The sequence below is a fragment of the Lycium barbarum genome, chromosome 11 (genome assembly GCF_019175385.1).
Source record: "Lycium barbarum isolate Lr01 chromosome 11, ASM1917538v2, whole genome shotgun sequence".
NCBI lineage: Eukaryota > Viridiplantae > Streptophyta > Magnoliopsida > Solanales > Solanaceae > Lycium > Lycium barbarum.
Window position 1 is genome coordinate 57,089,350 of NC_083347.1, and position 13,459 is coordinate 57,102,808.

The 13,459-nt window shown below is 36.9% G+C and overlaps 1 long non-coding RNA gene across 2 annotated transcripts; it reads right to left on the reverse strand.

The window, feature by feature from the left end:
• Nucleotides 1-698: 698 nt before the first annotated feature.
• LOC132619174 (uncharacterized) lies at nucleotides 699-6,473 on the reverse strand. Of its 2 annotated transcripts, XR_009574596.1 has the most exons (5): nucleotides 6,315-6,473; nucleotides 6,063-6,203; nucleotides 3,635-3,706; nucleotides 1,072-1,135; nucleotides 699-970 (listed from the first exon to the last, which is right to left on the reverse strand). It is a non-coding gene; the product is annotated as an uncharacterized LOC132619174 (long non-coding RNA). The 2 variants fall into 2 exon arrangements; XR_009574595.1 differs by lacking the exon at nucleotides 1,072-1,135.
• Nucleotides 6,474-13,459: the final 6,986 nt, after the last annotated feature.

Consider the following 13,459-nt stretch of genomic DNA (forward strand, 5'->3'; position numbering starts at 1 on the left):
CCATCCTTTCCCTTCACGTCGGCCTCATGGTACACTCATTGTCAATTCGTTTTTACTTCTTTCAGGTATCCTTCTGATGTGCCAATATGTTTCGAACTCTGGCCGCGAGCTAATAAATTTGCCCCCTTTAGGCCCGAAAATGTTGCGATTCCTTTTTAAGTCTAATATAATGTGTTCTCCCCCCCCCCCCCCCCCCCCCCCCCCCTCCTTTTTAAGGGCTCCTCATACGCCAATAGTCTTTGAATATCCTCGTCTACGGTAATTACCTACCACCCTTCACTTTCTTCTTAAGGTCGGGTTCCGCCATTGTATAGGTTGGTCTGTCTATATTCTTGTTGCTTACACTCTCGTATCACTACAAGAAAAATGGGCATTAGGGACAGGAATTCTTGTCCCTAAAGGTCTTATTTTGGTCTCTAAAAGTCTATAGCGACCAGAAATATCTGGTCGCCACCCGTCGCTATAGGCTCAGCCGCTAAAAGTATATAACGACGAGGTTGTACATCTGGTCCCAAAAGGTATTTAGCGACCAGTAATATTCTGGTCCCCAAACAGTTTTAAGGACAGAATTGCTGGTCCCTAAATATGGTATTTGGTTACCTTGTTGTTGCATATAATGTATTGGCGACCACTTTTCCTGGTCCTCAAAAGATTAATGTCCGTACTAAATTTATTGATTAGAAGTTGCTATTCTTAAATAGTACAGGAAATCAATTGGATTTCAACAAAATGCTCAATAATATCATTTTTATACATATAACTACTTTCAAAATATGGATTAACATCTCATTAATGTCATTGTACGACTATGATACAAATCAGTATACTGTTTACACAACCTCTTAGCTAACATCCTTAGGAAAAAAATACAAAATTGTCTAGCAGTCTTTATAAAATGATAACTAACTTGTCAACTTGCATGAAGTCTTCAAAACCTATATCTTTACTTGTAAACTCAAGTCTCCAAAACCTACAAAAGATATAAAATACTTTAGACTATAAAAATAATAATGACGAAGTAGAAAATTTGTTGAATAATGAGTTAAATCCAATAGCAACATAACCACTGACGTGTCAAATATATCAAGTGTAGTTATATGCACCTCTAAGGTTTGAAACATCAATGTAAAAGGGGCTGCAAAGAATATAAATAAACAATGGTAAATGAGAATGTCAACCAAATAATATTACGAGTAGAAGTAGAGATTCTATTTAAACTAATATACGATAGGAATAGAGCAAAACTTAATAAGTTGGTCATTAAAAGCTAAGACACATGAAAATAAAATTTAACACGGTTTTGATCAAATAGATCCAATTCTAGTATATGTATAATGCTGAGATGAAGTATTTAAAGCTAAGTTCCAAATAGTATCAAATGCGCAAACTTTATGAAAAAGCATCTTCATATAAATTGGACCAAATTTCAAAATCAAATCAAAAGACATAACAATTTTCTAAGATGCACAGCCAAACTCCAGTGCCCAATTCAGTACATATCTAGCAGCAAACTGATTTTCATTCACTAGGTTGTAGGAATCACGGAACTTGATCGAAAACTAGAAATTCTAGACATAAATAGTTTGCTGAAGTTATATTTTTGTTTTTTGGTACTTCTATAGTTCTGTAGCTATTGGAGCAAGCTAGACAGTAGTAAGGTTAAAAAACTGCACAGGATTAGTCACAGGTACAAGAAACTGTGTAAGAAAGTTGAGACTGTGCAATGCAAAAGTTTCTCTGCGCAGATCGGTTCCTACCAGCTTGATGATTCAGTTGAATCCAAAGCAGCCCAACTGATTTTCAGAAAGACATGAACAAGTTCTTACACCCAATTCAAATGCAGCTTATAAGTTTTCACTTCAGCTAACACATCTCTCTTATTAAATACTTAAAAATCAGTTCATCAGAAAAGGTCTTGTTCATGGTGGTACGTGAGGGGATTTAGTAAAGGGATAATGTCGCTAACTTGTTGACAAATTTCCAAACAAGTTGCAGATTTCAAAAATCTAAAATAACAGTAAACAATAATTAATAGCTTTTAACTGTAAATGACAATCCAAACATAGACTATTGACCAATTTTTAGCTCTAAATTTCAGCTCAATTGATGAATCAATAAATCATTCTTCCATAGCAAAAGCTAAACAATTTTACAAGTAATCCAACAACCAAGAATAAAGTCTCTTCAAAAATCAACAGTCACTTTTTACCCTTTGTTTTTAAGGTATGTTATGCAGATTCTTGAATCCATTATATATTTTTTTTGATTAAGCACCGGGTGTCCGGGTCTCTTAGAGCCCCGACTAATCTCGGGGGTGCACAGGCCCTCGGCAAGGAGTTTCCCGCAAGTGCACCACGGTTAATTCAGGTTTTACCCAGTCCGATGGCCCTCAGAAATTGTTTGCACCCAGTGGGTTTCGAACTTGATACCTTGAAAGGGAGCACCCCAAGGCTCAAGTCAATTGCCACCAGGCCAACAATACATTAGATCTCTAGCAACAATTAGAGAAGCTATGTTCAGTCAACTGCTAGCTTAATATTTCCCAACTCAAGATGAAGCTCCAAGTATCGTCAATAATGGAAATTTAATTTCACCTCATATTCGATTATAAGCACTAAAAAAATGGTATTCAAACGTCCAACTGAACTCGATTCACAACAGAAAGAGCAAAGATGAATTTCAGGTACTGCAGTTATCTATCCTTGGGGTTTCAGAAAAGGGAAAATGTTCCTGATTTTCCATGTCCATTTAAGATTTCAAAAGCACTTAATGAGGCATTATAGTCAACCCTGGAATACCGAACAACTAACAAATTAGCTAGAAACTTTGAAGCTACATGTGATTCAATTAGTGCCATCCCTTAATTTCTTCATAAGATTTTGTAAAGCTCCAAATGGTTAGTTTGTGGATGATTGGAAAATAGCTAACTAAACTGTATTAGTGATTAAGTTCATAACCAATCCTATAGTAGGGAAAGGAAAGAGTCTTACTATATTCTACAGTAGCAATGGTAAAGAAATTCCAATTATACAAAGAAAGAGTCTTACTGTATTCTACTACTCAAATGCTTAAAATGCAATGTCATTCTTCAACATTATATGACATTATATTAAGACCAGTAGGGTCATCATTCATAGTTAGTCATTAGCGCCAGCTCATAAAATGCTTCAACATTTAGTATCATGTTTACATAAAGATATTCTGAGAAATCTAAGGAAGTATTTTCACTTATAAAGACCTATTTGTCTGTAAAGAAGAGATTCATTCAAACACTGGCCCTTCAATATACATCATTGAACCAACTTTGTCGGGAAAATAAACTAAAAATTGATATTTTTAAAAAGTATGAAAAATGGAACTCATAGAAAGGGGAATTCTGGGCGTGAAATCATTGCATGCCAAATTTCTATATCCACCAAAAAATGAAGGGAAGTTCATGAGATATTGATTACTTTCTTGCTCAGTATAAGAAAACTAATTGACAAGGAAATTAATCTTAAAAATCTCTGAGATATTCGGGGACTTGTTTAGTATCTCAAGTAAAATGATTGGAAGTAAGATCTACACAAAATAGAAACTATATCCAAGATTGTATGTTATCATATCTGAAGTGATATGAAATGAAATAGCTTACAGGTGCTTGAAGTATTGTAGACTGACAAGTTGATCTTCATGATTACCAATGAGACTTAACACTCCATGTTTGCTGCAAAAAAAAAAAAAACAAAAGAACACGCACGTTTTTTTATAAGTAAAGGTACCCAAAGAACAGGAAAGTCAATTAGCTAATATTGTTAGTGAGTTTAGTATTGTGGGTAAAAAGTCAATAGATTTATTTTTTCAGTAAACTTCATATATCGGTAGCACAATACCTCGGTCCCTAACTCTTCATTAATGTTTTAAAAGGCGGGGGCGTAAGGCGGGGCGTTTTACATACGCCTCGACGAGGCGTAAGCCCCATGGGTATTTAATTTTTAGTATTTCTTAAAATAATATAATTACAATAAATATTTTTAAATAGGTAAAATTACATAAAAAAATAAAAGAAAACTGTAAATAAATGAAATATATATATATATATATATATATATATATATATATATGTGTGTGTGTGTATGTATGTATGTATGTATGTATGTATGTATGTATATGTGTGTGTGTGAACGCGCGCGCGCGCGCTTGATCCTCACAAAAAAATGATCAAAGCAATCCTTTATACACCGCTTATAACTTGTAATTATATATAACATAATTTTACAAGTATAAACAATACAATGAAATAAAAGCTATTATGAAATGCAAAACAATTCTAACATTTTAACTTTCAAACACGGAAAAAAACACAGTTTCTTAAAACACTATTACTATCATACTATTCACTTTATCTCCCTATAAGAAAATAATCAATAAAATTTATCAATATTACAATTAAAACATAACTTCTTCATGAACAAAAAATAAAATTATATGATAATTCTGATACATAGCACTTATGATCAATGACAAGTGAAAATGTACAATTCCGCTATGTGTCTTTTTAAAAAAAATTAAGTGATATTCACCCTCACAACGTTCTCAAATAGTAAATATCCAATGCTACAACTTGTTATATGAGTTACACCCAATCTTCTATTTCTATAGATGAAAAACTATTAAGTAGGATTATTTTGTTAAACAATTATGAGGGTGAATGGTTTTAATTAAGGAATTTAAAATATAATTTGTGTAAGAACTGTTAGGCGAGCCTTGGGCGTTAGGCGTTAGGCGTGTTTAGGGCGTACGGTTGGGCGCTTAGGGCGTAAGCCTTATAGGAACTAAGCCCTGCACGTTAGTCCTAAGGCATTTTTCCACTGCCCTGCCCCGAGGCGAGCCTCGGGGCGAGTCCTGACACTGCCTTTTAAAACAATCCTCTTCATAAGGATCAACTCCTTCTGATTACCAATTCTTGTGGGTAGTAATTATCTTCTTCTATCCAATAATTGAATTCGAAAGCAAAAAACTTATGGTTAGTCTATCCTTCATAGAGAAATAGGTTAATTTATTGGTATAAGTTAAGGACAAGAATAGATTTTAGAGATCTGAAATACAAAGATTTATTTTGGCTCTATATGGTGAAGAAGTTTACCCAATGTCACTACAATATATCCTCAAACATCAAAGGGAAATAATAATTTAAATTAACTTGCAATCAACTATCGTACCATTACTAATACCATTCAATATTCAATCTCAATTCTTTCTCATTTTCATGACTTGTGCAAGGCTTTTAGAATCCTCTTGGGAGATTTTTTTTCTCAACAATTTTACTATATGTCAAATGCAAGTTGAAATGATAGACATTTCATGTAGATATATTTCAAGCACACAACATAAGAAACTATGTTTTCCTTAACCATAAATTTAATGGCAAGCATACATAACCATGGAAATTCATCATCTTCTAGAAAACCCATTAAACAATAAGGTAAACCACTCTACCTTCTAATCTTAAAATATAACTATAAACTCTTAAGTTTGAACCCTATCAGAAGTTTCAATCATTTAACTTTTAGATTCTCAAAATTAAATCTCTAAATAGAAAATAAAAAGGTTTTCAAGGGCAAGAATAAAACTAAGAAAAATTCACCTTGAAAAATGTATACTTTTATTTCTCAATACTGAAACCACACACAAAATACATACGAAACTTTAAAGTATCATAAATCTCCAAAAACAATCATATGAAACGTACATAATATTGATAATTATGCAAAACAAATTACAGAAAAGCTTATTGTTATACTATTTCTTTGTTTCCCTTTCTCTAAAGGAGCTCTAAGTCAGAACAAAAACCTATATAAAGGGTGAGGATGGAAAAAACTAACTCAATATTGAGAGTCATAAAAGGGTATCTCTAACCAATCAAGGAAGAAGTAAAGGAGAGAAAACATTGAAAAATCTAGTCACTGACTTCTTTGGATAAATGGAGAAGACAGAAATTTATTCTCCTAAGGGGATATCTCATTAGATCAAATCCTTATACCCATTTTGATTAAAAAAAAAACATTTGTAGTAATATTCACCATGAAATTGTGGTAGCATTCACCCAAGCAAAAAATATAAATCTCGTTGTACTTTGATTCGTTGGACTTTTCACAAACAACTGTAGGATCCTTCTTGCTTTTATGCACTCGATCCTTCTGGCTTTTATGCACCAAATTAGCCTAGTGAAAAATTGGAAGAACCACATTCACAATGACAAATTAGAAAATTCGAATTTTGATTTTTAGTTGAAAAAGAAAAGGAGAGAAAAAATTTACAGGTGAAGGACTTACTCCTAATATCGTTGGAATCCGTTCAAGGAGATGACAAATTTCTAAACAAATGTGAGCCTTCAGACGAGTGGATGAAAGATTAGGGTTTAGTCATTCTTACCTGCTTTGAGAACAATGAACCAAAGTTTCACAAATTTTAGATTTCTTTATTTTTGGCATTATCTTTATTTTTATTGGGCTTTAATTGGTGCCCCAATTTTGAGTATTAGAGACCAATTACTCTTTCTATTAGGCACCAGCTTTAGTCCCATCGCTAATTAAGAGCGCTTCAGGGATGAGAAGAAGATCTGGTCCTTACCGATATACTTTTAGGGACCAAATTTTCAACTCGTCCCTAAATTCTCGTCGTTATTGCCTAGTTTTCCTGTAGTGTATTTAACTAGAATTCTTATAAGGGTATCCAATCCCGATGACTTCTTTTTCGTTTTTTTTTTCATACCTCCGTCTTTTGTGACTAACGGTGTCTTGGACTCACTAGTCCATGGAGACGTCGAGATTCACTATATCCCTTTTTGAAGTCTTCGATTATACCTTACTCCTCGTCTTTCTTTCCAACTCTGTGCATGACATATCGAGAACTTCTTATCATAAGTTTTCCTTTCATTTTCTGTCTACATCATCATTCTTGTCAACATTCCCATACCTTTCCATCAACTATTAGTCCCTTCACTCATTTAGCCCACTTACTCGTAATTCCCCTTAACCACGCGTTTGCGTTGCAGCTGTGCGTCCATATTTTTTTCAAGCATCCCGTTACTTTTGCCCTTAGCACAGAATCCTTACAGTTTACACTCTCTCTCCTCGCTCATCGAACCTTTAACTATATTTATGATGCTATGACCGAGCAGTCTCCCATGCACGTTCCTTACACTCCATTTTATTTCCTCTAAGATCCAATCTCTCAAACCTCGCATGAACTCTCATTCCATACCATTAATTTCCCAATCAACAGTGTCGACCCATCATCCTTGTTCTTTCCTCGATGCGTAATCGGATTCCTACCGCTAACTTGTTACAGTATCCTTCTTGCTCTTATGATTAAAGATTTCCAATTATTTTACTCCCAAATATTTTCCTCTTCCTTCGACTAACCCATTAGTATACCTTTCCTACTTTCATCCTTAACCCTCCTTGGGTTTCCTCCTACTCGAGCACTTTTCTTCTCTTGTTATTTGTGGCATCGTCTCTGAAGTTCGTGAGATATTCCTTTTAACGCACAAATCCGTCCTATTCTTAAGTTACCCTTTTGGAAAGCTCCCCCATGTCCGAGGCATCCATGTAAATTTTACTCTACGCTTATCTCTTTATATACCTCCCACAGGCTGGGAATCTCTTAACATCGTCACAAGGCCTAAGCATTCTCTCTCTTACTTCACGTTCTTTGTCGTGGTCACTATTCTTCAGCCCCCCACTTATTGAAATTGGTTCTCGAACTTCACACATTCCTCTTTTGTCCCATATTACCACACTTTATCCTTTTCGCGTGCCTATTGTCACGACCCAACCTAGGGCCATGACGAGTGACCGAGCTTAACCTGCCCGATAACCCAACTTATGTTACATGTACTCACTCATGGCATTCAATAGGGTTTATTTAACTAAGTTTGAAAGCTGTAAATAGAATAACAAAGTCGACCTGTAACTTAAAATATCCCAAAACATATCGATACATATACGTAACGTATGACAAGGCAAACCAACGAGGCTACCAATACTTCTGTACAACAAAACATTGGCCGACAAAGCCAAATAGTAAGCATGACACCCACGCTGTTCGCAGACTACTAGACGAGTATGACCATGCATAAGTGACGGGACAACGCCCCGTCGTGCCCGCAATATATACATAAAATTATACCAAGACAGGAATAGTCTCCGAAGCAAGTGGAGTTGTCTGACTCTCAGTGCTGACTCCTCCTAGGTGGCTGGATTGTCGAACCGCGTCCCTGAACCTACGGGTATGAAACGCAGCCCCCGAAGAGAGGGGGTCAGTACGAAATATGTACTGAATATGTAAAGCATTACTGAATCATAAACAAGGAAAAGCGTAACAGTAAACAAGTTTAGAAAGCAACCCGGGAGTAACCTGGAACAATATTTTGAACCATGCCATATGGTCCCTTACACAAATTCTAGCATACACAATATAAATATAGAATATCCTACTCGTAGCCGCTTCCGGCTAATAATAAAATAGTCCCTTCGGACGGCCGCTTCCGGCTAATAATACAATAGTCCCTTCGGACGGCCGCTTCCGGCATAATAATGATGGCCCCTTCGGGCAGCCGCTTCCGGCTTAATAATAATGGCCCCTTCGGGCAGCCGCTTCCGGCTTAAGAATAACATAATCCAGCTGATCAGGTGGAACAATAACAATACATATGATATACAGTATGAATATGTAGTGAAGTCACAAAACGTTGCTTGTCAATATAGTATGAAACATTTTATAGAAGTCAAGACATGAGTCGTCATAGAGTTCGTAAAAATAGAAGCTGATATATATCGACTATTATCCAACGTACACAAGACTGAAAGGGGAGGCTCAATCACTGGAGAGTTCTAACATCAAGAAGTGAATAAGAATCATAAATCACACTCGAAACTTATGAATAGGATTACCCCAAAATTCATATCATTCATCACTTAGATCTAAGACATGTCAAAAGAAAGAAGGGTTAGCTTTACATACCTTTGGCGTTTATTCGTAACACAACACGTATACGCTGCCCAAAGTTTCAACCTATATTAAGACGTCAAGAATTATGGTTAAGCTACCGGGGGGGGGGGGATTAAAACGTATTCTAACGTCAGTAACTCCTTTCTAGATGTTTAGACGATGTTTTCTTTATGTGCAAACCAACTACATACAACCAATCCAACATCAATAATCATATGTTCAATACCAACCCGGACAGCCCACATAACATTCCAAATAGCCCACATTCACAACATTCCATAACGATTCACATACAGCTACTACATTCTCAAGTTACTCCTAATAATCCGTAGCCTTAACGTTTTCGTGTAACAACTTTACAACAACCCAAACAACGTAAATACAATATATATTCTTAACTATCATTAGTCTTTCCAATTTAAAGAAGACAACATGTCCAAAATAGTTCCTAACCACAACACGTCCAAAACAGTTCCTAACCAATACACGTCCAAAACAGTTCCTAACCACAACACGTCCAAAACAGTCCCTAACCAACAACATAAAGGTGCCCGGAATTCTTGCAAACGTTTACGAACATACCAAGCAAACCACATATGATTCTTACACATTATTTCATGTCTTCTTTTCATATAATATCAGTAAAATACGACCAGCAGTCACACGATAAATATATCACCAAATTCGTACGGAAATAGCTACATTGTCGACACTATAACCTTACAACAACCTATAAACAATTTTAGTTCCAACTCTAAACATGTATACCTTCATTCCCATCATAAAATTCATGACAACAACCATCAAAATACCAATTAAAATCAGTTCACTATCTTCCACAAAAACAGTCCACTACACGTCCATAATTCAACAAAACAACAACATGTTCATATCAACACAACTTCACCTCTAAAACAGCCCCTTCGGCTATAACCATATTTCAACACCAACATTCATAATTTCATACATGCAATGTACATTTACATATTCACAACACCTCAAAATTCATCCTAAAACAGTCCACACGGTTCAACAACATTCCAACACCAACATTCGAAATCTCATGCATGCAATTCATGTTTACCAAGTTACAACCATACTTCAATATCAACACACATAGTTTCATGCATGCAACTTATATTTACACCTCAAACACACGTTTTACACCACCCTCAACACATGCAAAAGAAGCTAAACCTTACCTTGGCACTTTGACTTCTCAACTTGGCTAGGGTTTGAGTCTTGAACTTAATTCTTGCTCTTGCTATCTAATGATCACCTTCACGTTGTTAGGGACTTCTAAAGGGTTGAATTACCTTGAAAATCTGATTTTTGGATCAACAACTCAAGCTTCTATTTTTCCTTAGCCATGGTCGAATGCCATGGCTTGTGCTTTCTCTCTCTCTCTAGTTTGTTGTGTTGAAGATGGAGTGAGGGTAAATCTGATTTTTGGTCAACAAATGGGTTTAAATATGATGCACATGTGTTGGCCACATGTCCCCCTCATGGCTTTGAGCCAATCACATGGTCTTGAGAAAAATTTCAAGAAATATTCCCCACTAGTCTCGGCTACATGGCCGAGACTCACTTCCTCACTTCTCAATTTTTAATTGTCTATTTTACAATTGCATGTGCATTAGCTGAATTAATATTTAAGTGTGTGTAATGAGTCTTCCAACATGTAATAGCATGCCTTCTTATAATAATGAGTTGCCAATATTAAAATGTATACCACTAGCATGCTTTGCCAATATTAAAATGTGTAATAAGTCTTCCACTAATATTTTTGTACTAAGAAAAAAAATCTATAAACACCTAGTCCTAATTCCGAAATTTAGGATTAAGGGTTCCTATTTCGGGTCCGGGAAGGGTTCCGTCTTTAACTCGCATCGATTCCTTCGCGAAAAATTCGACGTATAAAATACGGGGTCTAACACCTATCTTTGAGTTCTTACCCAAGTAGTCTCGTGCTTTGCCGGTAGTTTCTCTCGGGGCTTCCCTCACTAAGGTTTCTTACCTTTCACCTTTTTCCGACATTTTGATCTCCTTGCCTTCCGTTTACTCACTCTCTTTCTTTTCCGAATGTCACTGCATTAGGACTTTCCAATCTTAACCTGTAGTGAATATAACATCAACTTACCTTGTAAAACTTGTACCATTTATTCTTGTTGTCACTTGAACTTCGGTACCCTTACTTGATTAATGCCTTCTATACCGTAGCGCCGGTTGCTGGGGTACCCATACCTACCGATACAATCACATGTGGGATATCATACACATTCATTTATATGTATATATAATTGCTACCATCTCGCCCACAAAATACTTCCAAACGCTATTCAAGCTAATCCTAATTCCAGAGCTGTGATGCACTCTCTGTCTCTTCACCAGTCTAGTTTGTCTCGTCCTACGCAGCCTCTTATGGTCTCCAACCATTCCGTATACCCTAGTTTCCCTTAGGGTACGCTAGCTTCTCATTTATCTCTTATGTCTAAATCTATAGGATTTCTTACACACTTCCCAGGGGGTCACCCATCTTAAGATTTCTCTCACCCTAGCACGCTTAACCTCGAAACTCTGATGGAATTCGGTGCGTTAGCGTTGATATAATTGCGTCCACCTCATCGCATGACCTTCATTACATGATCTAGAGCAAGTCGAAGCCTTACAGATCCCGAGACATTTCCATAACACGTCCTTCCCTTTACAATTACTATTTTACCCTTTTCAATCCTTAATATTCACCTTTCACTTACGTGTATAACTACCTTTCGTCCTAGATTCCCAGATTCCCGATGGTAACGAATATACCTTCGTCGCCGTTACTTATGAATACTTCGGGTATCAGCCTGTTCTGAATCCTCCAACAGACCTTGTTCCTACTAAACCTCGAATGTTATCCATTTTAATCCTTCGGACTGCTAATCGTCTTTCTCACAATTATTCTTCATGCCATGCCAAGTCCCTAAATCCTCTAAGACAACGCATCCCACTTATTGTCTATTTACGATATTTCCTTTCCACGCTTCCTTCTATTAGGCGTACCTAACTAAATGACCTGATTTTGAAAGATTTCTGGCAGTCTTCTTTTAGAATTCTTACTATTCGGAATCTGAACGCAGCAAATACCAACAATGCCTCATAGGTCATATAGTTATACCACACATTCCAGCCACCCAGAGTTTCCAATTTCAGGTAAAAGAATGAAAATACCAAAACTTACCCCTGTGACTTTCCATATCGCCACCAACCTTCTTCTGTCGATACTGCGCCTCTGCTGAAATCAAAAGTTAGTATAAAGAATCTCATTTTCCTATGACTTGGCTCTATCGCACGATCTAAGACAGAAAGAAGGTCAACAATCCCTAGATGCTGTCACGACCCAGCCCCGTGGGCCGCGACTGGCACCCTACCTGGGTACCCAGACCGAATCACACATTCATTTTCAAATCCAAACTTATTTCATAATTTTTCGAAATCATATCGAACATAATTGATATCAAATATGTCTTAAGCGGTCGTGCCAAATCAAAATATCATATCAAATACAAACTGAGCGGCGGAATGGACATCGCCGGTCAAAAGTGCAAATATAAGCATAAGGGCCATTTGGGGCCATCATGACAAACGGACCGCTTTAAGACCAGAAAATAAAATCAGACCAACATATGCAGGACCCTCACCCCACATATATGACTACAGGCCTCTATGAGTTAGAAACAAAAACATATGGCGAGACAGGGCCCCGCCGTACCCAAATAGTCAAATATACCGAATATATACAAAGCAAAAAGAGTCTGTACCAAAAGTGGACCCCGGATCAAATAGGAGTACTCCGGAATAGCAAGAAGTGAGGCCTACTGCGGAGGATCACCGATATCTGCACCTGCGGGCATAAAACGCAGCCCCCGAAGAAAGGGGGTCAGTACGAAATATGTACTGAGTATGTAAAGCACGGAGTACAGAAATATGGATCAAAACCGAAAGCAAATCAAATGTCAAAGTGGAGTACAAATGGGTAGATCAAAATCTATATCGAAATCATATACGTATACATAATGCAAATGAAATCATGCAAACGCTTAGGAACGTGGTCGCCACTCCGACGCTGGCGCCACACACAGCATAACACCAGAAGGTTTCAAATCTCCGTACATCCCCGAACACAAACATAATCATAGGTGAGCGTATCGCATCACGTGCCATATCACAGCATAACTCCAAACGGAACCCGACCCTATGGCGAAGCCTCGGGAACCGTAACACAGCATACGGCCGAATTATCATAAGGCGCACGAATCAAAACCGGCCCGGGAACCGGTGAACGAAGTCATCATAAGGCACGAGCGGAGTCGTGAGCAAACAAATGCAATCCATATTTCAAAATAGCCTTTCAAAACTTAGTAGTCTCATAAGTCATTTCATAGTACAAAATAATCGAATACTTAGTCGATACAAAGTTTTA